At 41.7% G+C, this 25,009-nt stretch overlaps 1 long non-coding RNA gene across 1 annotated transcript; it reads left to right on the plus strand.

Annotated features, from left to right (window-relative positions):
• Positions 1 to 6,840: 6,840 nt before the first annotated feature.
• LOC127625963 (uncharacterized) lies at positions 6,841 to 22,034 on the plus strand. The gene is made up of 3 exons (XR_007968389.1): positions 6,841 to 6,912; positions 12,269 to 12,365; positions 21,856 to 22,034. It is a non-coding gene; the product is annotated as an uncharacterized LOC127625963 (long non-coding RNA).
• Positions 22,035 to 25,009: the final 2,975 nt, after the last annotated feature.

The following is a 25,009-nucleotide window of genomic DNA, read 5'->3' on the forward strand; positions in this document are numbered from 1 at the left end:
GCTAACTCTCGATTTACACTTATCTGATTGGTTTAAAAACACGCCAGTCACCAGAACACATCTTTAACATAATTTGGCTCACACCCGTTCTCGTTGCTGCAATGGTACTTTTAACGCACACATACATGTTAAATAATAAATAAATGAACAAATGAATAAATAAATGTATAAATAAACCATGATTACTTAAGGTTACAAATACACACACACACACACACACACACACACACACACACTCCATCATTGCAATCTTGACATCGCAGCCTGTTCATTATAGCCGCAATAAAATATAATAATAAAATAGTAAACCTAACATATATAAATTACTCTGTTTAAATTAGGGCTGGGCGATAAAACGATCTCGATATGGCATCGCGATAATATTTATTTAGACTACGATGATAAACTTTCGACATGTTTACTCGATATGGATAGACCTAACAGCCTATTACAAAGCAGAAATAAACGGACAACAGCCAGTCAGAATGCAGATTTTGGCTTGTGTGTCTAAGTACACGTCCATTTGCTAGCAGAGCACAGTTTGAGCTACCGGCAGTGAAGAAAGTGAATGTAAAGAAAAAATGAGTGGAAACGACGAACTCGAACTATCTTGCAAAGCTGAGGAAATTGTTAACAAAAAAGGCAACAAGACGTCAATTATATGGAAGTGGTTTGGATATCTGAAAAGCGACGACGCGCAAATAAAAACGGTCTGCGAAATATGCCGTCGGTCGGTGAAGACGGGAAACACAACAAATAAAACCTTTTCGTCACCTGAAAAGGTACCATCCCAGCGACCACACCGAGAGTATGAAAATGCGGGCCCATGTTAATGTTACTCCGTCCAAAAGTTTTGCAGACTAGTCTTTCTGGCAAAAAACCTATAATAGGGTAATTAGGGTTACATGAGCAGTACCTAAAAGGTGTAGCATAGTGACAGGTTTACAATGTTTACATTTTGCACTTTTTACTCAGATTGCTACCTCTAAAACATTTGATATATATAAAACCAGTACACAATTAATATTTTATTTATCTGACAGTTAAGTACTTAAATCTGCCAGGGACTTTGTGGTTCACTTGTTTACATTTGTTGTCTTGGTTGTACCTCTGCAAACATTTTGAAATGTTTGTTGCCCTGCCAAAGACATTTGATGTGATAGTACTGTAGTCACAGCTTTTAGTTTTATATTTTATAATAAGTTACAAGGCAAGCTAACTTGCATTGTTTTGTCAAGGCAGATAAAGCATGTTTGCTAAAAGTAAAATGTTAACATTTAGATTTAAAGTTTATCAATATTCTTTTATAACAAAATATATTCTCAACCAATCCATGTTTGCACAGTTAAATGTTTGCATTGTTATTTATTTATGTTAATAAACTATATAGTTCAACTATTGAACCTTCTGGTTTCTTCAGGCATCATTATCAGTATACTTTTCAAATGGGCAGCATTATTAAATTATATATCGTAACAAATATCGATCAATATGGAAAAAAATATCATGATAATATATTTTGCCATATCGCCCAGCCCTAGTTTAAATAGTCAGTAGTACAATTTGTATCAGGGAACCAGCACCTTATCGTGGTGGAGAGGTTTGTGTGCCCTTATGATCCTGAGGGTTGTGTTGTCTGGAGCCATGTGCTCCTGGTAGGGTCTCCCAAGGCAAAGTGGTCTCAGGTGAGGGGCCAGACTAAGAATGGTTCAAAATGACTCATGGATAAAACGGCAAGAGGAGGAGTTACCCTGCCCGGAGGAAGCCCGGGGCCCCTGTCTGGAGCCAGGCCTAGATGGAGGGCTCGTCGGCGAGCGCCTGGTGGCCGGGCTTGTCACGGAGCCCGGCCGGGCACAGCCCGAAGAAGCAACGTGGAACCCCCCTCTACATCCCTTGGGCCCACCACCCATTGGAGGAACCGCAGGAGTCGGGTGCGCTGCCATATGGGCGGCAGTGAAGGCCGTGGGCCTCGACAGACCAGACCCGGGCAGCAAAGGCTTGCTCTGGGGACGTGGAATGTCACCTCACTGGGGGGGAAGGAGCCGGAACTAGTGAGGGAGGTGGAGCGTTACCAGTTGGATCTGGTGGGGCTTACATCGACGCACAGTTTTGGCTCTGGATCCGTACTCCTGGATAGGGGATGGACTCTATTCTTCTCTGGAGTTTCCCAGGGTGTGAGGCGACGGGCGGTGTGGGGATACTCACGAGTCCCCGGCTGACGCCACTACGTTGGAGTTTACCCGGTGGGCGAGAGGGTCGCCTCCCTATGCCTACGGGTTGTGGGGGGGAAACTCTGACTGTTGTCTGTGCATATGCACCGAACAGCAGTTCAGAGTATTCGGCCTTCTTGGAGACACTGAATGGAGTCCTGAATAGGGCCCCAGTAGGGGACTCCATAGTGATGCTGGGTGACTTCAACGCTACACGTGGGAAATGACAGGGACACCTGGAAAGGCGTGATTGGGAGGAGCGGCCTCCCTGATCTGAACTCAAGTGGATGTTTGTTATTAGATTTCTGTGCTAGTCATGGATTATCTATAACAAACACCATGTTCAAACATAAGGATGCTCATAAGTGTAGCGTGGTACCAGAGCACCCTAGGCCGAAGGTCGATGATCGATTTTGTAATCGTGTCGTCGGATCTGAGGCCATATGTTTTGGACACTCGGGTAAAGAGAGGGGCAGAGCTGTCAACCGATCACCATCTGGTGGTGAGTTGGGTCAGGGGTGGGGAAAGACTCTGGACAGACCTGGGAAGCCCAAGCGAGTAGTGCTGGGTGAACTGGGAACGTTTGGAGGAGGTCCCTGTCCACGAGATCTTCAACTCACACCTCCGGCGGAGCTTTTCAGGCATCCCTGCGGAGGTTGGGGACATTGAACCGGAGTGGGCAATGTTCAAAGCTTCCATTGCCGAGCCGCGGTGGAGAGCTGCAGCCTCAAGGTTTTAGGTGCCGCAAGGGGTGGTAACCCTCGAACACCGTGGTGGATACTGGTGGTCAGGGAAGCCGTCCGACTGAAGAAAGAGGCCTTCCGGGATTTGTTGTCCCGGAGGTCTCCGGAGGCAGTTGCAAGGTACCGACAGGCCCGAAGGGCTGCGGCCTCGGCCGTGAGGGAGGCAAAGCAGTGGGTGTGGGAAAAGTTCGGAGAAGCCATGGAGAAGGACTTTCGGTCCGCACCAAAGTGCTTCTGGAAAACCGTCCGCCACCTTAGGAGGGGAAGCGGGGAACCATTCAAGCTGTATACAGCAAAGATGGGACGCTGTTGACCTCAACCGAGGAGGTTATTGGGCGATGGAAGGAACACTTTGAAGAACTCCTAAATCCCAACACGCCCTCTATGGTAGAGGCAGAGCCAGAGGATGATGGGGGATCAGATTCTATTTCCCTGGGGAGGTCACTGAGGTAGTCAAACAACTCCGCAGTGGCAAAGCCCCGGGATTGATGAGATCCGACCAGAAATGCTGAAGCCTCTGGATGTGGAGGGGGTGTCATGGATGACACGCCTCTTCAACATTAGCGTGGAAATCTGGGACAGTGCCTAAGGAGTGGCAGAACGGGGTGGTGGTTCCCTCTTCAAAAGGGGGATCAGAGAGTGTGTGCCAACTACAGGGGTATCACACTTCTCAGCCTCCCTGGTAAAGTTTACTCCAAGGTGTTGGAGAGGAGGGTTCGGCCGATTGTCGAACCTCAGATTGAAGAGGAACAATGCGGTTTTAGGTCCTGGCCGTGGAACGACGGACCAGATCTTTACTCTGCAAGGATCTTGGAGGGGGCCTGGGAGTATGCCCATCCGGTCTACATGTGTTTTGTGGATCTGGAGAAGGCGTATGACCGGGTCCCCGGAGAGACTGTGGGAGGTGCTGCTGGAGTACGGGGTGGGGGGTCCTTCTTAGGGCGATCCAATCCCTGTACGTCCAAAGCGAGGGCTGTGTCCGGGTCCTCGGCACAAAGTCGAGTTCATTCCATGTGGGGTTGGTCTCCGCCAAGGCTGCGCTTTATCACCAATCCTGTTTGTGATATTCATGGACAGGATATCGAGGCGTAGTCGGGTGGGGAAGGTGTGCGGTTCGGTGGGCTGGGGATCTCATCACTGCTTTTTGCAGATGATGTTGTCTTCATGTCATCATCGGTCCGTGACCTTCAGCTCTCACTGGATCAGCTGGCAGTCGAGTGTGAAGCAGCTGGGATGAGGATTAGCACCTCTAAATCTGAGGCCATGGTTCTCAGCAGGAAACCGATGGAGTGCGTACTCCAGGTAGGGAATGAGGTTTTGCCCCAAGTGAAGGAGTTCAAGTACCTCGGGGTCTTGTTCACGAGTGAGGGGACAATGGAGCGGGAGGTTGGCCGGAGAATCGGGGCAGCAGGGGTGGTATTGCACTCGCTCTATCGCACCGTTGTCACGAAAAGAGAGCTGAGCCGAAAGGCAAAGCTCTCGATCTACCGGTCAATTTTTGTTCCTACCCTCACCTATGGTCATGAAGGTTGGGTCATGATCGAAAGAACTAGGTCGCGACTACAAGCGGCCGAAATGGGCTTCCTCAGAAGGGTGGCGGGCTTCTCCCTTAGAGATAGGGTGAGGAGCTCAGTCATCCGTGAGGAGCTCGGAGTAGAGCCGCTGCTCCTTTGCGTTGAAAGGAGTCAGTTGAGGTGGTTTGGGCATCTGGTAAGGATGCCCCCTGGCCGCCTCCCTAGGGAGGTGTTTCAGGCACGTCCAGCTGGGAGGAGGCCTCGGGAAGACCCAGGACTAGGTGGAGAGATTACATCTCCACACTGGCCTGGGAACGCCTGGGTCAGCCCAGTCAGAGCTGGTTAATGTGGCTCGGGATAGGGAAGTTTGGGGCCCCCTGCTGGAGCAGCTGCCCCCGCGACCCGACTTCGGATAAGCGGTTGAAGATGGATGGATGGATGGACAATTCGTATCATTCACAGTAAGCACCGCTCCACTGTGATGTTTCCAAGCATATTTTTGCGCATGTAAAGAGGATGATTTTCTACGTCGGTATTGGAGCGTGAGTAAAGTACAAAGCCTATAATAAAGAATAGTTTAGCATCCAAATACATCGCAAATGTAAAAACATTTTGATTCTAAAGAGAGAGTTTTTTTATTCGTGTTCTGTACTGAATATCATTCAATTTCAAGGATTTGTTGTGGAATGTTTTGAGAGTATCATCAAATAAGAATAATTCTCTCGTTTTAGTGATTCCCTAGTTATTTTTTTGAATTTTTTTCATTGTTCTAATCAGGTAAGGCAAGTAATATTCTCTGTGTCTTTATATAAATAAACCAAAACAAAAAACTTTGAGAACCGCTGCTTTATGGCACGTTTTGGATTGTGGTCAGCACAGAAAACAGCGCACGATTCTTGAATGGTTTGAAAGTTATATTGAAATGCTTACAAAGGAATGGATAAGAGGAATCAACATTTTTATTTAAAAACAAGTCATCTGAAACCTGACATCAAGTAAGGTGAGGAACAACGAATTTCACACAATTGGAAAATGCTTTTTATTTGAATGAGTGAACGTGGCTCTTAAAAGAGCCATTGTTGCTGCCCTTAAAGGGGTCATGACATGAGAAACCAAATTTGCCTTGATCTTTTGGTATATAAGAGGTCTTTGTATCATTAAAACGTCCTGCAAGTTTAATATTTTAAGACGTCCTCCCCATTCTAAACGAATCATTTATTTAATCAAGCTCAAAATACAGCTCGTTCTGGATTCATGGTTAGAAGTGACGTGTCGGTTAGAAGTGACGTAACAGCGTTTGCATATGACCGCCTCCAGCACAACATAACTACGCTATAAGCGCCAAGACAACTACGCTCATTTCAGTATCGCCGTGCGCCTCACAAGTGTTCAGTCGATGGACAGCGAGCTCTGACAGAGACTACTTGTGCACAGGAAAATTACGATGCCACACAGATGTGCTGTTCCTGGCTGTGGTCAAACAAAACCTCTGAATAAGCTGCCGAAAGATCCAGACGTCAGGGAAAAATGGATGCAGTTTATTTTTTGCGGACTGACCCAGTCACGGCAGTGTTAACTTAAGCGTTTGTTCTGTACATTTTAAGGATGACTGTTTTGAGAACAAATCTCAATATGATGCTGGCTTTGCCAGAAAACTGTTGCTCAAAGATAAGTCCGTGCCGACTATTCTGGGAACAACGACGACGCAAACTGTAAGTAATCTATTTTAAACTTTAAACTACTTTTTAAAGCGCAATTTCATTCATTATGAATAATCACAGTGTTTTTACTTAGTTTACTTGCATATTGTTCTGGCTGGGGCGTCAATAATTGATACATAGGCACTGACGTTAGCCAATCATAACAGTGGGCGTTAACACTGAAGTCTTAAATGGAAAACGCCCCCAAAACAGACTGTTTGAATCAGAGGATGAGAAACAGGGTGGGAAAAGGTCATAAATCACTAGATTTTAAAAGTTTTTCTTAAAAAAAAATATATTAATACTATAATTGCACCTAAGGGAACATAATAATACAATAAAAAAAACCATGTCATGACCCCTTTAAAAGGACATTTGCTGCTTCATCTTCTGAGTTCCACCTGCAGAGCTTCTCGGAGGTTGCTCGGCAGAAGCTGGTTTTCCTCTGGTCTCAGGTGGACTCCGTCTCTGCACAGATGGAACAAGCCAATGTTTCTGTGGTGAATGCAGCGCATTTGCCTCTCTGCCAAGAAGCCAGACATGGCGCCGTTGATCCACCGCCGGCTTCGTTCAATGCCATAGCCAGTCCTGCCAGTCTGTCCTCTCCAGTTTAGATGGGGTAAAATGCCAGAAAACACCAGCCTGGTTCTGGGAAACATTTGTAAGACTTCGTCAGGTCACTCTTTATTTCCCGAAGAAAATCGAGGCGGTTGCGGCCCACCCGACACAAACTGTTCCCTCCCAGGTGAATAATGAGAATATCTGGAGCTGTAGCTTTGGCCCTGAGAGAGCGCAGAGCTGGAAACAGCTGCTCCCAGAGTCTGCCTCCTCTGCCGTCCCAGGTGATCTCACACTGAAGACCGAGGTTTCCGTCCAGGTGCTGCTCACAGAAGTGAGTATGCAGTCTGCGGATGATGGAACTGCCGACGATCCAAACACATGAAGCCATCTCAAAGACGAGTGAGGGAATGTGATTTACAACCGTTATTTATGAGTGTTGCACGTTTGGTTCCTAAAGGTGTTACAGGCCCCACCCATTTCCAGATTCAATAATCGGCTCGTTCTTACATAGTAGAGCACGTTCGCACATGCGCAGTCTTCAAAAACGGTGCTTTAAATCTCTTGACAAACTAAAAAACATAAATAACATTTGGATGTATTCTAAACAAAAGACACAGGTTGTACTGAATGTCAGCTTGTTTATTTGGCTCAAGATAAGGATTTATTAAGTCCACATGTCATGCAAACAAGAAATGCTTCTAACTAGGTCGACAGCTTTCGTTGCGAATGTTCGTTGGAGCTCTACAGCACACATCTTCTCGACAGTCAAAGCGAGGTTACGTTATTGCCCATCGTGCACAGCAACCCTAAAGGCACGGGGGTGGCGGTGCCACCGGCTTGGGCCCGTCATCGCTGCTTGCAGCTATATTTATTATTATTAGGGCCCAAGCACAAAGTGCGTAGGACCCTATTGTTTTCGTTAGGATTATTATTATTATTAGGGCCCAAGCACAAAGTGCGTAGGACCCTATTGTTTTCGTTAGGATTATTATTATTATTATTAGGGCCCAAGCACAAAGTGCGTAGGACCCTATTGTTTTCGTTAGGATTATTATTATTATTATTATTATTATTACTATTATTTTTTTTTTACGACTTACGGGCACTTTTGGGGCTCTTAACATGCTCAAAAACTCTTGAAACTTTGCACACGGGTCAGAACCTCGCGGTCTTTAGGGCCGGGCTGAAGCTGGTACCGGGCGTGGCAGGGGGCTCGACAGCGCCCCTGGAACAGGGTCCGAAAACTTGGTTTATAACTCAAACACGCTTGCATGTAATAATATGAAACTGGGTACACATATAGATCTCATCGTTTCATATATCCTTCATACTTCTACTTTTTACCCCAGACCAACAGGAAACCGCTCTATTTAGGGTTGTTTGAAAAGCGACGCAATGGAATTTGGAATACTCCTCCCAGAGAATTCCACCAATCGCCACCAAACTCGGTCAGCATGATGTCAAGACATTGAGCATGAAAAATTGCCGGCAGATTTTTGATATCTCTAACGGTTTGGCCGTGGCGAGAAACGAAATGATGGCGAGAACGAGAAACAGTCAGTGTTATAACTTCTGCATACATTAATTGATCTCGATGAAACTTCAGCGGTGTGTTCGCTGTAAGAGGCCGATCGCATGGATGTGACTATTGTGAGTCAAAGTTATAGCGCCACCAACTGGCAGAAGGAAGTGTGTCACTTTCAAAATGCTTTAAAATCACCCACTTATTGTTACACGATTTACTTCAAACTTTATGTGTATAATGTAAACACCGGCAGATGTAGACGTGTGAAAGGATTATTGATATCTTAAATACTGTTGTTGTGGCAGCTCTTCAAACTTGAATTTTCTTTTTTGATGCCTGGTGCAGGGGCTCAGTAGCGCCACCTTCAGACAAAAGTGGGGTATTGGTTTCATACTTTGACCTAGAGTCAGATATTTTGGTTTGAATGTGGAACACATTGCAAATGAACTTTGAAGCTCCAAAAAGCACACAAAGGAAGCATAAAAGCAAGGAAGTGTGTTATAACTTTTGCATATATTAACTGATCTCGATGAAACTTCAGCAGTGTGTCACATGGATGTGACTACTGTGAGTCAAAGTTATAGCGCCACCAACTGGCAGAAGGAAGTGTGTCACTTTCAAAATGCTTTGTAATCACCCCTTATGTCTCAATTGAACAAACAGTTGATAAAGAAATCGGGTATCAATATATTGAATTATGAATTATTGCAGTGATCAACTTTAATGTCTGGTTAAGATGAAAATAAACTATTGCTCTGTCTAAGCCATTATCTTTCTGAAACACGTCACAAAAACTTACAGAAACTGATAACACAAACATGATGTTGGAAATATACACTTATCAGAATAGTTATATTAAACTTTAGTCTATTTCAGTTAAAGCCATTTCAGTTATAAAGCTGTCTCCTGTAATTTCTCCTTTAATTCTATAATATAACCACTAGGTGGAGTTCTAAGCCTATTTTCTGTATTCTCGTTGTTTTAACGTATGAAGAAGACTTGTACATGTTGTTGAGAACGCAGTAAAGTGTGACGCATATTTCGTTCTGTGAGTTTTATGAGTACTCCGAGTCTTTATTAAAACCAACACATGAAACATATGTCTAAAGAAAGTAGGGATGGGCTGATCGATCCGAACGTATCAAAACGTCCGAGAATGATGATCAAATTTCAAAATACTTTGAAATCACACTCTTATTTTTATTGTAAACCTGTGATAAAACATATATGCTTGTGTTTTACATTTTTAAGAAAACAAAAAATAATGGCAGCAAACAACCACTTTTATAATTATTGTTTTGCGATCTTTGCGATTGATTTTCTTTCTGATTAATTTTCTGATAAATCTACCATTTGTTGTTGAAATGACGTAGTTCCAACGGGAGTGCGAAGTGGAGGGCGGGTCCACCTTCTTCATGTAGCCAATCAGATGAGCTAATAGCTAACTCTCGATTTACTCTTATCTGATTGGTTTAAAAACACGCCAGTCACCAGAACACATCTTTAACATAATTTGGCTCAGACCTGTTCTCGTTGCTGCAATGGTACTTTTAATAATGCACACATGCATGTTAAATAATAAATAAATAAAAGAACAAATGAATAAATAAATGAATAAATAAACCATGATTACTTAAGGTTACAAATACACACACACACACACACTCCATCATTGCAATCTTGACATCGCAGCCTGTTCATTATATCCGCAATAAAATGTAATAATAAAATAGTAAACCTAACATATAAAAATTACTCTGTTTAAATTAGGGCTGGGCGATAAAACGATCTCGATATGGCATCGCGATAATATTTATTTAGACTACGATGATAAACTTTTGACATGTTTACTCGATATGGATAGACCTAACAGCCTATTACAAAGCAGAAATAAACGGACAACAGCCAGTCAGAACGCAGATTTTGGCTTGTGCGTCTAAGTACACGCCCATTTGCTAGCAGAGCACTGTTTGAGCTACCGGCAGTGAAGAAAGTGAGTGTAAAGAAAAAATGAGTGGAAACGACGAACTCGAACTATCTTCCAAAGCTGAGGAAATTGTTGACAAAAAAGGTAACAAGACGTCAATTATATGGAAGTGGTTTGGATATCTGAAAAGCGACGACGCGCAAATAAAGGCGGTCTGCGAAATATGCCGTCGGTCGGTGATAACCAAGACGGGAAACACAAATAAAACCTTTTCGGTCACCTGAATAGGTACCATCCCAGCGACCACACCGAGAGTATGAAAATGCGGGCCCATGTTAATGTTACTCCGTCCAAAAGTTTTGCAGACTAGTCTTTCTGGCAAAAAACCTATAATAGGGTAATTAGGGTTACATGAGCACTACCTAAAAGGTGTAGCATAGTGACTGGTTTACAATGTTTACATTTTGCACTTTTTACTCAGATTGCTACCTCTAAAACATTTGAGATATTTAAAACCAGTACACAATTAATATTTTATTTATCTGACAGTTAAGTACTTAAATCTGCCAGGGACTTTGTGGTTCACTTGTTTACATTTGTTGTCTTGGTTGTACCTCTGCAAACATTTTGAAATGTTTGCTGCCCTGCCAAAGAAATTTGATGTGATAGTACTGTAGTCACAGCTTTTACTTTGATATTTTATAATCAGTTACAAGGCAAGCTAACTTGCATTGTTTTGTCAAGGCAGATAAAGCATGTTTGCTAAAAGTAAAATGTTAACATTTATATTTAAAGTTTATCAATATTCTTTTATAACAAAATATATTCTCAACCAATCCATGTTTGCACAGTTAAATGTTTGCATTGTTATTTATTTATGTTAATAAACTATATAGTTCAACTATTGAACCTTCTGGTTTCTTCAGGCATCATTATCAGTATTCTTTTCAAACGGGCAGCATTATTAAATTATATATCGTAACAAATATCGATATCGATCAATATGGAAAAAATATCGTGATAATATATTTTGCCATATCGCCCAGCCCTAGTTTAAATAGTCAGTAGTACAATTCAGTATCATTCACAGTAAGCACCGCTCCACTGTGATGTTTCCAAGCATATTTTTTAGCATGTAAAGCGGATGATTTTCTACGTCGGTATTGGAGCGTGAGCAAAGTACAAAGCCTATAATAAAGAATAGTTTAGCATCCAAATACATCGCAAATGTAAAAACATTTTGATTGTAAAGAGAGCGTTTTTTTATTCGGTGTTCTGTTCTGAATATCATTCAATTTCAAGGATTTGTTGTGGAATGTTTTGAGAGTATCATCAAATAAGAATAATTCTCTCGTTTTAGTGATTCCCTAGTTATTTTTTTTATAATTCTAATCAGGTAAGGCAAGTAATATTCTCTGTGTCTTTATATAAATAAACCAAAACAAAAAGTTTGAGCACCGCTGCTTTATGGCACGTTTTGGATTGTGGTCAGCACAGAAAACAGCGCACGATTCTTAAATGGTTTGAAAGTTATATTGAAATGCTTACAAAGGAATGGATAAGAGGAATCGACATTTTTATTTAAAAACAAGTCATCTGAAACCTGACATCAAGTAAGGTGAGGAACAACGAATTTCACACACTTGGAAAATGCTTTTTATTTGAATGAGTGAATGTGGCTCTTAAAAGAGCCATTGTTGCTGCCCTTAAAAGGACATTTGTTGCTTCATCTTCTGAGTTCCACCTGCAGAGCTTCTCGGAGGTTGCTCGGCAGAAGCTGGTTTCCCTCTGGTCTCAGGTGGACTCCGTCTCTGCACAGATGGAACAAGCCGATGTTTCTGTGGTGAATGCAGCGCATCTGCCTCTCTGCCAAGAAGCCAGACATGGCGCCGTTGATCCACCGCCGGCTTCGTTCAATGCCATAGCCAGTCCTGCCAGTCTGTCCTCTCCAATTTAGACGGGGTAAAATGCCAGAAAACACCAGCCTGGTTCTGGGAAACATTTGTAAGACTTCGGTCAGGTCACTCTTTATTTCCGAAGAAAATCGAGGCGGTTGCGGCCCACCCGACACAAACTGTTCCCTCCCAGGTGAATAATGAGAATATCTGGAGCTGGAGCTTTGGCCCTGAGAGAGCGCAGAGCTGGAAACAGCTGCTCCCAGAGTCTGCCTCCTCTGCCGTCCCAGGTGATCTCACACTGAAGACCGAGGTTTCCGTCCAGGTGCTGCTCACAGAAGCGAGTATGCAGTGTGCGGATGATGGAACTGCCGACGATCCAAACACGTGAAGCCATCTCAAAGACGAGTGAGGGAATGTGATTTACAACCGGTATTTATGAGTGTTGCACGTTTGGTTCCTAAAGGTGTTACAGGCCCCACCCATTTCCAGATTCAATAATCGGCTCGTTCTTACATAGTAGAGCACGCTCACGACATGCGCAGTCTTCAAAAACGGTGCTTTATTTATTTATGTACCGTACAAAAACGGTACATAAATAACATTTGTATGTGTTCTAAACAAAAGACACAGGTTGTACTGAATGTCAGCTTGTGTATTTGGCTCAAGATAAGGATTTATTAAGTCCACATGTCATGCAAACAAGAAATGCTTCTAACTAGGTCGAGAGCTGTCGCTATGAATGTTCGTTGGAGCTCTACAGCACACATCTTCTTCTCGACAGTCAAAGCGAGGTTACGTTATTGCCCATCGTGCACAGCAACCCTAAAGGCACGGGCGGCGGTGCCACCGCTTGGGCTCGTCATCGCTGCTCGCAGCTTTAATTAGGGCCCAAGCACAAAGTGCGTAGGACCCTATTGTTTTCGTTAGGATTATTAGGGCCCAAGCACAAAGTGCGTAGGACCCTATTGTTTTCGTTAGGATTATTAGGGCCCAAGCACAAAGTGCGTAGGACCCTATTGTTTTCAAGTTAGGATTATTATTATTATTATTATTATTATTATTATTATTATTATTTTTTTTTTTTTTACGACTTCACGGGCACTTTTGGGGCTCTTAACATGCTCAAAAACTCTTGAAACTTTGCACACGGGTCAGAACCTGCGGTCATTAGGGCCGGCCTGAAGCTGGTACCCGGGCGTGGCAGGGGCTTGACAGCGCCCCTGGAACAGGGGCCGAAAACTTGGTCTATAACTCAAACACGCTTGCATGTAATAATATGAAACTCGGTACACATATAGATCTCATCATTTCATATATCCTTCATACTTTTACTTTTTACCCCAGACCAACAGGAAACCGTCTATTTAGGGTTGTTTGAAAACGCACGCAATGGAATTTGGAATACTCCTCCCAGAGAACTCCACCAATCGCCACCAAACTCGGTCAGCATGATGTCAAGACATTGACCATGAAAAATTGCCGGCAGATTTTTGATATCTCCAACGGTTTGGCCGTGGCGAGGAAACGAAATGATGGCGAGAAATGAGAAACAGTCAGAGTGTTATAACTTCTGCATACATTAATTGATCTCGATGAAACTTCAGCGGTGTGTTCGCTGTAAGAGGCCGATCGCATGGATGTGACTATTGTGAGTCAAAGTTATAGCGCCACCAACTGGCAGAAGGAAGTGTGTCACTTTCAAAATGCTTTAAAATCACCCACTTATTGTTACACGATTTACTTCAAACTTTAGGTGTATAATGTAAACACCGGCAGATGTAGACGTGTGAAAGAATTATTGATATCTTAAATACTGCTGTCGCGGCAGCTCTTCAAACTTGAATTTTCTTTTTGATGCCTGGTGCAGGGGCTCAGTAGCGCCACCTTCAGACAAAAGTGGGGTATTGGTTTCATACTTTGACCTAGAGTCAGATATTTTGGTTTGAATGTGGAACACATTGCACAAGAACTTTGAAGCTCAAAAAGCACATAAATGAAGCTTAAACAGCAAGGAAGTGTGTTATAAGTTCTGCATACATTACTTGATCTCGATGAAACTTAAGCAGTTTCTTCACTTGAAGAGGCCGGTCGCGTGGATGTGACTATTGTGAGTCAAAGTTATAGCGCCACCAACTGGCAGAAGGAAGTGTGTCACTTTCAAAATGCTTTGAAATCACCCCTTATGTCTCAATTGAACAAACAGTTGATAAAGAAATCGGTATCAATATATTGAATTATTAATTATTTCACTGATCAACTGTGATGTCCGGTTAAGATGAAAATAAACTATTACTCTGTCTAAGCGATTATCTTTCTGAAACACGCCACAAAAACTTACAGAAACGGATAACACAAACATGACGTTGGAAATATACACTTATCAGAATAGTTATATTAAACTTGTCTATTTCAGTTATAAAGCTGTCTCATATGTAATTTCTCCTTTAATTCTATAATATAACCACTAGATGGAGGTCTAAGCACATTTTCTGTATTCTCGTTGTTTTAACGTAAGAAGAACACTTGTACGTGTTGACTGTTGAGAACGGTGTTTGGAGATTTTAAAAGACGCTGACCAGACGGAAAAACAAGACATACTGCATCATTAGTGCTCAATATTTTAACGAGGGCCACTCGTGACGCTGTACACGGTGTAAGCATCAGCTTGAGGACTCTTCAAAATGTATATAGGTCTCAGTTCTGGATGGAGTTATTTGCAGACCTTAGAGATGCTGGATACTTCAACGGGAGTCGTGAGCGTCATTGCTTTGGTGATACAATAAAAAAATACTCTACAAAAAAAAAAAAAAAAAAAAAAACAGGGTTTCCACGGGGTCTTAAAAAGTCTAAAATTTCAAAATCACAATTTAAGGCCTTAAAAGTCTTAAATTTGCTGAAGTATTGTGTTCTAGGTCTTAAATAATTTTTAACAGGTCTTAATTTTCCTACGTCCATGTAAATCTCATTTAAATGCTCCCTGCAGCTTTGGAATGTTTCTTTTTTACTCCGTGCTGTTGTAGTTTCTTATTTCGCTAGTCCAAATATAATTCGCTGTATTATGACTACAAAATAGACCAACATGCAACAGCCAGCTTTGAGCTTTCGTGTTATTGGCGCGAGTCTCTCGGATACAACAGAAAGACGTTAAACGGATTTTATTCAGCTATGAGGAAGTGCAAGTTTAGCGATACTTGGCTTGAAAAATCTGAATTTCGTGCTTGGTTAAAGCCAGTTGCAAATAACGCATTTGAAGCCTACTGCTTATGCAAGAAAGCTATTAAATTGGGAATGTTGGGTGTACGGGCTGGAGTCTCATTCAAAAAGTGAAAAATATCTAACTGCTGTCAAGGGTCTCCAGCAAACTACAGCCATCAGCCATTACGCGCTTTGGAATAGCGGATGATGACTAATTTCCAAAATCACGGGACCGTTCGTGCTGATGTTCGACGAAAGTCTTGATCGCACCACCAAAACGAAACAGCTGGACCTGCACGTACGCTTTTCGCCTGCTGCTGAATGGGTCGAGACTGCAATAAATAAAAATAAAAAGGAATAGGCTACAATGAATGATCTATGGCAGGGCTAGTATAATGGTGGCCCCCAGATCATCTTTATCTGGCCCTCCAACAGTTTTTTTTATTTTTAAAACCCTCACAATCTGATATCAAAGTGCCCTCTCAGCAAAGGTTTAGCTGCTCATAGGCAACCGCATTCATCGGTGAGTTTAACAACGCTCATTGTGGGTACAACACCATTCATCGGTGAGTTTAACAACGCTCAACTGCAGGTAAAGCAGCACACAGAGGTGAGTTCAACCAAAACAACGCTAAACTGCATGTGGCTAATGTTTACACTCAGGGTACATTACGGCATGTTTTCCATAACGCTACGACGTTCTCAATATAATTCATAATCACACGCTTATAATGAACAACGCGCTATGGTTATTGTGTTATTAAAAACTGTGTACGCAGGTGTTACAGTTAACATGGTAACACTAAGTTACACCTGGTTTACTTGTATGTTACTGATTAAGAAGTAATGTAAAAAAAACAGTTATAACTGCATGAAGATGAATGGTAACACAATACTGGCAAAATACTGTTTACATCTTGCAAATGCATATGATTCAAGACTAGAATTCCCCCAGAACGGAGGGAGGGGCGGGTGACCAAACCTCATTATCATTTAAAGTCATATGCACTGAAACGGCGTGCTGAAAACGGAGCTGTTTTTCAGCAGTTAAAATTAGTGTTTTCTTAAAATACTAATGAGAATTTTTAATAAAAGTATATTACAAAGTTTTCATTTGTACCCTAAAGATTCATATTAACTTGTACAAAAATGGCATTATATGACCCCTTTAAGGTTACAAATACACACACACACACACACACACACACACTCCATCATTGCAATCTTGACATTGCAGCCTGTTCATTATAGCCGCAATAAAATATAATAATAAAATAGTAAACCTACCATATAAAAATTACTCTGTTTAAATAGTCAGTAGTACAATTCAGTATCATTCACAGTAAGCACCGCCCACTGTGATGTTTCCAAGCATATTTTTACGCATGTAAAGAGGATGATTTTCTACGCCGGTATTGCAGCGTGAGTAAAGTACAAAGCCTATAATAACTGGCAGAAGGCAGTAAGAGAAACAGGAAGTCTGTTATAACTTCTGCATACATTAATTGATCTCGACGTAAACTTCAGCAGTGTGTTCGCTGTAAGAGGCCGATCGCATGGATGTTGCTATTGTGAGTCAGTTATAGCGCCACCAACTGGCAGAAGGAAGTGTGTCACTTTCAAAATGCTTTTAAATCACCCCTTATGTCTCAAGTGAACAAACAGACCAACAGAAAGTCAGATATTTTGGTTTGAATGTGGATTTTTGGAATTTGCACACATCTTCTCGACGGTCGAGCGAGCTTACGTTATTGCCCGTCGTGCGCTGGGCGACCCTAAAGGCCCAGGGTGGCGGTGCCACCGGCTTGGGCTCGCCATCGCTGCTCGCAGCTTTAATTATTATTATTATTATTAGGGCCCAAGCACAAAGTGCGTAGGACCCTATTGTTTTCAAGTAGGATTATTATTATTATTATTATTATTATTATTATTATTATTATTATTATTAGGGCCCAAGCCTTGAAAAGGCAAGGCCCTATTGTTTTCAAGTTAGAATTATTATTATTATTATTATTATTTTTTTTTTTACGACTATTGGGGCACTTTTGGGGCTCTTAACGTGCTCAAAAACTCTTGAAACTTTGCACACGGGTCAGAACCCGCGGCCATTAGGGCCGGGCTGAAGCTGGTACCCGGGTGTGGCAGGGGGGCTCGACAGCGCCCCCTGGAACATGGTCTGAAAACGTGGTCCATAAATCAAACACGCTTGCATGTAATAATATGAAACTTGGTACACATATAGATCTCATCGTTTCATATATCCTTCATACTTTTACTTTTTACCCCAGACCAACAGGAAACCGTCTATTTAGGGTTGTTTGAAAAACGCACGCAATGGAATTTGGAATACTCCTCCCAGAGAATTCCACCAATCGCCACCAAACTCGGTCAGCATGATGTCAAGACATTGAGCATGAAAAATTGCCGGCAGATTCTTGATATCTCTAACGGTTTGGCCGTGGCGAGGAAACGAAATGATGGCGAGAAATGAGAAACAGTCAGAGTGTTATAACTTCTGCATACATTAATTGATCTCGATGAAACTTCAGCGGTGTGTTCGCTGTAAGAGGCCGATCGCATGGATGTGACTATTGTGAGTCAAAGTTATAGCGCCACCAACTGGCAGAAGGAAGTGTGTCACTTTCAAAATACTTTAAAATCACCCACTTATTGTTACACGATTTACTTCAAACTTTATGTGTACAATGTAAACACCCGGCAGATGTAGACGTGTGAAAGGATTATTGATATCTTAAATACTGTTGTTGTGGCAGCTCCTCAAACTTGAATTTTCTTTTTGATGCCTGGTGCAGGGGCTCAGTAGCGCCACCTTCAGACAAAAGTGGGGTATTGGTTTCATACTTTGACCTAGAGTCAGATATTTTGGTTTGAATGTGGAACACATTGCAAATGAACTTTGAAGCTCCAAAAAGCACACAAAGGAAGCATAAAAGCAAGGAAGTGTGTTATAACTTTTGCATATATTAACTGATCTCGATGAAACTTCAGCAGTGTGTCACATGGATGTGACTACTGTGAGTCAAAGTTATAGCGCCACCAACTGGCAGAAGGAAGTGTGTCACTTTCAAAATGCTTTGAAATCACCCCTTATGTCTCAATTGAACAAACAGTTGATAAAGAAATCGGGTATCAATATATTGAATTATGAATTATTGCAGTGATCAACTTCAATGTCCGGTTAAGATGAAAATAAACTATTGCTCTGTCTAAGCCATTATCTTTCTGAAACACGCCACAAAAACTTACAGAAACTGATAACACAAACATGATGTTGGAAATATACACTTATCAGAATAGTTATATTAAACTTTAGTCTATTTCAGTTAAAGCCATTTCAGTTATAAAGCTGTCTCCTGTAATTTCTCCTTTAATTCTATAATATAACCACTAGGTGGAGTTCTAAGCCTATTTTCTGTATTCTCGTTGTTTTAACGTATGAAGAAGACTTGTACATGTTGTTGAGAACGCAGTGAAGTGTGACGCATATTTCGTTCTGTGAGTTTTATGAGTACTCCGAGTCTTTATTAAAACCAACACATGAAACATATGTCTAAAGAAAGTAGGGATGGGTTGATCGATCCGAACGTATCAAAACGTCCGAGAATGATGATCAAATTTCAAATTGCTTTGAAATCACACTCTTATTTTTATTGTAAACCTGTGATAAAACATATATGCTTGTGTTTTACATTTTTAAGAAAACAAAAAAAATGGCAGCAAACAACCACTTTTATAATTATTGTTTTGCGATCTTTGCGATTGATTTTCTTTCTGATTAATTTTCTGATAAATCTACCATTTGTTGTTGAAATGACGTAGTTCCAACGGGAGCGCGAAGTGGAGGGCGGGTCCACCTTCTTCATGTAGCCAATCAGATGAGCTAATCGCTAACTCTCGATTTACTCTTATCTGATTGGTTTAAAACACGCCAGTCACCAGAACACGTCTTTAACATAATTTGGCTCAGACCCGTTCTCGTTGCTGCAATGGTACTTTTAATAATGCACACATGCATGTTAAATAATAAATAAATAAAAGAACAAATGAATAAATAAATTAATAAATAAACCATGATTACTTAAGGTTACAAATACACACACACACACACACACTCCATCATTGCAATCTTGACATCGCAGCCTGTTCATTATATCCGCAATAAAATATAATAATAAAATAGTAAACCTAACATATAAAAATTACTCTGTTTAAATTAGGGCTGGGCGATAAAACGATCTCGATATGGCATCGCGATAATATTTATTTAGACTACGATGATAAACTTTTGACATGTTTACTCGATATGGATAGACCTAACAGCCTATTACAAAGCAGAAATAAACGGACAACAGCCAGTCAGAACGCAGATTTTGGCTTGTGCGTCTAAGTACACGCCGCATTTGCTAGCAGAGCACTGTTTGAGCTACCGGCAGTGAAGAAAGTGAGTGTAAAGAAAAAATGAGTGGAAACGACTGAACTCGAACTATCTTCCAAAGCTGAGGAAATTGTTGACAAAAAAGGTAACAAGACGTCAATTATATGGAAGTGGTTTGGATATCTGAAAAGCGACGACGCGCAAATAAAGACGGTCTGCGAAATATGCCGTCGGTCGGTGATAACCAAGACGGAAACACAAATAAAACCTTTTCGGTCACCTGAAAAGGTACCATCCCAGCGACCACACCGAGAGTATGAAAATGCGGGCCCATGTTAATGTTACTCCGTCCAAAAGTTTTGCAGACTAGTCTTTCTGGCAAAAAACCTATAATAGGGTAATTAGGGTTACATGAGCACTACCTGAAAGGTGTAGCATACTGACTGCTTTACAATGTTTACATTTTGCACTTTTTACTCAGATTGCTACCTCTAAAACATTTGAGATATTTAAAACCAGTACACAATTAATATTTTATTTATCTGACAGTTAAGTACTTAAATCTGCCAGGGACTTTGTGGTTCACTTGTTTACATTTGTTGTCTTGGTTGTACCTCTGCAAACATTTTGAAATGTTTGCTGCCCTGCCAAAGAAATTTGATGTGATAGTACTGTAGTCACAGCTTTTAGTTTGATATTTTATAATCAGTTACAAGGCAAGCTAACTTGCATTGTTTTGTCAAGGCAGATAAAGCATGTTTGCTAAAAGTAAAATGTTAACATTTAGATTTAAAGTTTATCAATATTCTTTTATAACAAAATATATTCTCAACCAATCCATGTTTGCACAGTTAAATGTTTGCATTGTTATTTATTTATGTTAATAAACTATATAGTTCAACTATTGAACCTTCTAGTTTCTTCAGGCATCATTATCAGTATACTTTTCAAACGGGCAGCATTATTAAATTATATATCGTAACAAATATCGATATCGATCAATATGGAAAAAATATCGTGATAATATATTTTGCCATATCGCCCAGCCCTAGTTTAAATAGTCAGTAGTACAATTCAGTATCATTCACAGTAAGCACCGCTCCACTGTGATGTTTCCAAGCATATTTTTAGCATGTAAAGCGGATGATTTTCTACGTCGGTATTGGAGCGTGAGTAAAGTACAAAGCCTATAATAAAGAATAGTTTAGCATCCAAATACATCGCAAATGTAAAAACATTTTGATTGTAAAGAGAGCGTTTTTTTTATTCGGTGTTCTGTTCTGAATATCATTCAATTTCAAGGATTTGTTGTGGAATGTTTTGAGAGTATCATCAAATAAGAATAATTCTCTCGTTTTAGTGATTCCCTAGTTATTTTTTTTATAATTCTAATCCGGTAAGGCAAGTAATATTCTCTGTGTCTTTATATAAATAAACCAAAACAAAAAAGTTTGAGCACCGCTGCTTTATGGCACGTTTTGGATTGTGGTCAGCACAGAAAACAGCGCATCGATTCTTAAATGGTTTGAAAGTTATATTGAAATGCTTACAAAGGAATGGATAAGAGGAATCGACATTTTTATTTAAAAACAAGTCATCTGAAACCTGACATCAAGTAAGGTGAGGAACAACGAATTTCACACACTTGGAAAATGCTTTTTATTTGAATGAGTGAATGTGGCTCTTAAAAGAGCCATTGTTGCTGCCCTTAAAAGGACATTTGTTGCTTCATCTTCTGAGTTCCACCTGCATAGCTTCTCGGAGGTTGCTCGGCAGAAGCTGGTTTCCCTCTGGTCTCAGGTGGACTCCGTCTCTGCACAGATGGAACAAGCCGATGTTTCTGTGGTGAATGCAGCGCATCTGCCTCTCTGCCAAGAAGCCAGACATGGCGCCGTTGATCCACCGCGGCTTCGTTCAATGCCATAGCCAGTCCTGCCAGTCTGTCCTCTCCAATTTAGACGGGGTAAAATGCCAGAAAACACCAGCCTGGTTCTGGGAAACATTTGTAAGACTTCGGTCAGGTCACTCTTTATTTCCCGAAGAAAATCGAGGCGGTTGCGCCCACCCGACACAAACTGTTCCCTCCCAGGTGAATAATGAGAATATCTGGAGCTGTAGCTTTGGCCCTGAGAGAGCGCAGAGCTGGAAACAGCTGCTCCCAGAGTCTGCCTCCTCTGCCGTCCCAGGTGATCTCACACTGAAGACCGAGGTTTCCGTCCAGGCGCTGCTCACAGAAGCGAGTATGCAGTGTGCGGATGATGGAACTGCCGACGATCCAAACACGTGAAGCCATCTCAAAGACGAGTGAGGGAATGTGATTTACAACCGGTATTTATGAGTGTTGCACGTTTGGTTCCTAAAGGTGTTACAGGCCCCACCCATTTCCAGATTCAATAATCGGCTCGTTCTTACATAGTAGAGCACGTTCGCACATGCGCAGTCTTCAAAAACGGTGCTTTATTTATTTATTTACCGTACAAAAACGGTACATAAATAACATTTGTATGTGTTCTAAACAAAAGACACAGGTTGTACTGAATGTCAGCTTGTTTACTTGGCTCAAGATAAGGATTTATTAAGTCCACATGTCATGCAAACAAGAAATGCTTCTAACTAGGTCGAGAGCTGTCGTTGCGAATGTTCGTTGGAGCTCTACAGCACACATCTTCTTCTCGACAGTCAAAGCGAGGTTACGTTATTGCCCATCGTGCACAGCAACCCTAAAGGCACGGGGGTGGCGGTGCCACCGGCTTGGGCCCGTCATCGCTGCTCGCAGCTTTAATTAGGGCCCAAGCCTTGAAAAGGCAAGGCCCTGTTGTTTTCGTTAGGATGACTATGATTATTATTTTTTTTACGACTATTGGGGCACTTTTGGGGCTCTTAACGTGCTCGAAAACTCTTGAACCTTTGCACACGGGTCAGAACCCGCGGCCATTAGGGCCAGGCTGAAGCTGGTACCGGGGCGTGGCAGGGGGGCTCGACGGCGCCCCCTGGAACGGGGTCCGAAAACTTGGTCCATAAATCAAACACGCTTGCATGTAATAATATGAAACTTGGTACACATATAGATCTCATCGTTTCATATATCCTTCATACTTTTACTTTTTACCTCAGCCCAACAGGAAATCGTCTATTTAGGGTTGTTTGGAAAAGGCATGCAATGGAATTTGAAATACTCCTCCTAGAGAATTCCACCAATCGCCACGAAACTCGGTCAGCATGAAGTCAAGACATTGAGGATGAAAAATTGCCGGCGGATTTTTGATATCTCGAACAGTTTGGCCGTGGCGAGGAAACGAAATGATGGCGTGAAAAGAGAAACAGGAAGTGTGTTATAACTTCTGCATACATTAATTGATCTCGATGAAACTTCAGCAGTTTGTTCGCTGTAAGAGCCCGATCGCATGGATGTGACTATTGTGAGTCAAAGTTATAGCGCCACCAACTGGCAGAAGGAAGTGTGTCACTTTCAAAATGCTTTGAAATCACCCTCTTATTTTTACCCGATGTACTTAAAACTTTTGGTGTGTAATGTAAACACACGGCAGATGTAGACATGTGAAAGGATTATTGATATCTTGGATACTGTTGCAGCGGCAATGCTTCAAACTCGAATATTCTTTTTGATGATTTTTAGACTCTTAGCATACTTGAAATTGCATGAAACTCGACAGACACATCACATTTATTAGCCAGTAGACATGTGCAAAGTTTCAGAAACGGGCGTGGTGCAGGGGCTCAGTAGCGCCACCTTTTGACAAAAGTGAGGGGTTGGTTTTATACTTTAACCCACAGTCACAAAACTCAGTAATTATATTGTTCTCATCGAGCCGGACAACTTTCTAATTTACAGTCATTAGCTCAGACCAACAGAAAGTCAGATATTTTGGTTTGAATGTGGATTTTTGGAGAATTTTCTCTGCCTCTCCCACTGACCCTACGTCTCTCTGTGTCTGGGGGAGGGGGCTGATTTTGCTGATGAGTGAAATGCTTTTATTTTTGTTTTTCAAGGTTTTGGGGCCCTTAATGTGCTCAAAAACTCTTGAAACTTTGCACACGGGTCGGAACCCGCGGCCATCAGGGCCGGGCCGAAGATGGTACCCGGGCGTGGCAGGGGGGCTCGACAGCGCACCCTGGAATGGGATTCAAACACTTGTCCGTATATCAAACATGCTTGCATGTAATAATATGAAACTCGGTACACTTGTAGATCACATCGGGCCGTGCTCTAAGTTTTACGCCAGCCCAACAGGAAGTCGGCTATTATGGGTTGTTTGGAAACACATGCTCTGGAATTATATATATTTCTCCTAGAGAATGAATCCAATCGCCACCAAACTCGGTCGGCATGAAGTCAAGACATTGAGGATGCTACATTCCGGACGGATTTTTGATATCTCGAACGGTTTGGCCGTGGCGTGGAAATTGATTTAGGACTAAAAATGGACACATGAAGTGTATTATAACTTAGTTAGTTCTATCTACAGTTACAAAATTCGGCGTGTATATTGTTCTCGTCAAGCCGAACAACTTTCTAATATACAGTCATTAGCTCCGACCAACAGAAAGTCAGATATTGTGGTTTGAATGTGGATTTCTTGGAATTCCTGACAGACAGAGTGACCCCTCCCATTCTGTGTTTTTTCTCTCTGTGTCTCTCTCTCTGACAGACAGAATGGCCTGCCATTTTTTTTGTGTGTGTGTGTGTGGGGAGGGGAGGGAATTTGTCTGTTGGAACTTTGAAGCTCCAAAAATCACATAAATGCAACATAACAGTAACCCATAACACTCCAGTGGTTTAATCCATACTTTCAGAAGGGATATTATAGGTGTGGGTGTGAAAAAGATAAATAGTATATATTGTATGTAGTATATATAGTATTTTTATATTTTTTACTATAAATTGTCCACCCTGCTCAGGAGGGGTGATATGCTTAAGTAAATCACCAAAAAAAAAAAAAAAACAACTGAAACGGAACTCTTAAGAGAGAAGAGCGCTTGTGAAAGTGAAAGTAGAGATTTATAGTAAAAAAATGACTTAATTATTGATCTGTTTCACACCACTTCTCATTTACTTACATTGAAAGGACCAACAGAGCTGAGATATTTGTAACCCAGATGATCCAGGCTACCAGTAGAAGAGTTGAGAGATGTGTAAAAGATGGGAAAATTAAGAAAATGCCGAATAAGAGAGAACAATGAGTGCTTTAGAAGAGAAAGTGTTTCATCCACTTATGGATCGTGCTGCATTGACTGACACTCCAATGAGCCAATGGTAGCAGCGCACTGAGACTGTGCGGGCCACACTGCTGTTGTCAAAAAAACATTGGGAGAGAGCGA

Source organism: Xyrauchen texanus, chromosome 32 (assembly GCF_025860055.1).
Source record: "Xyrauchen texanus isolate HMW12.3.18 chromosome 32, RBS_HiC_50CHRs, whole genome shotgun sequence".
NCBI lineage: Eukaryota > Metazoa > Chordata > Actinopteri > Cypriniformes > Catostomidae > Xyrauchen > Xyrauchen texanus.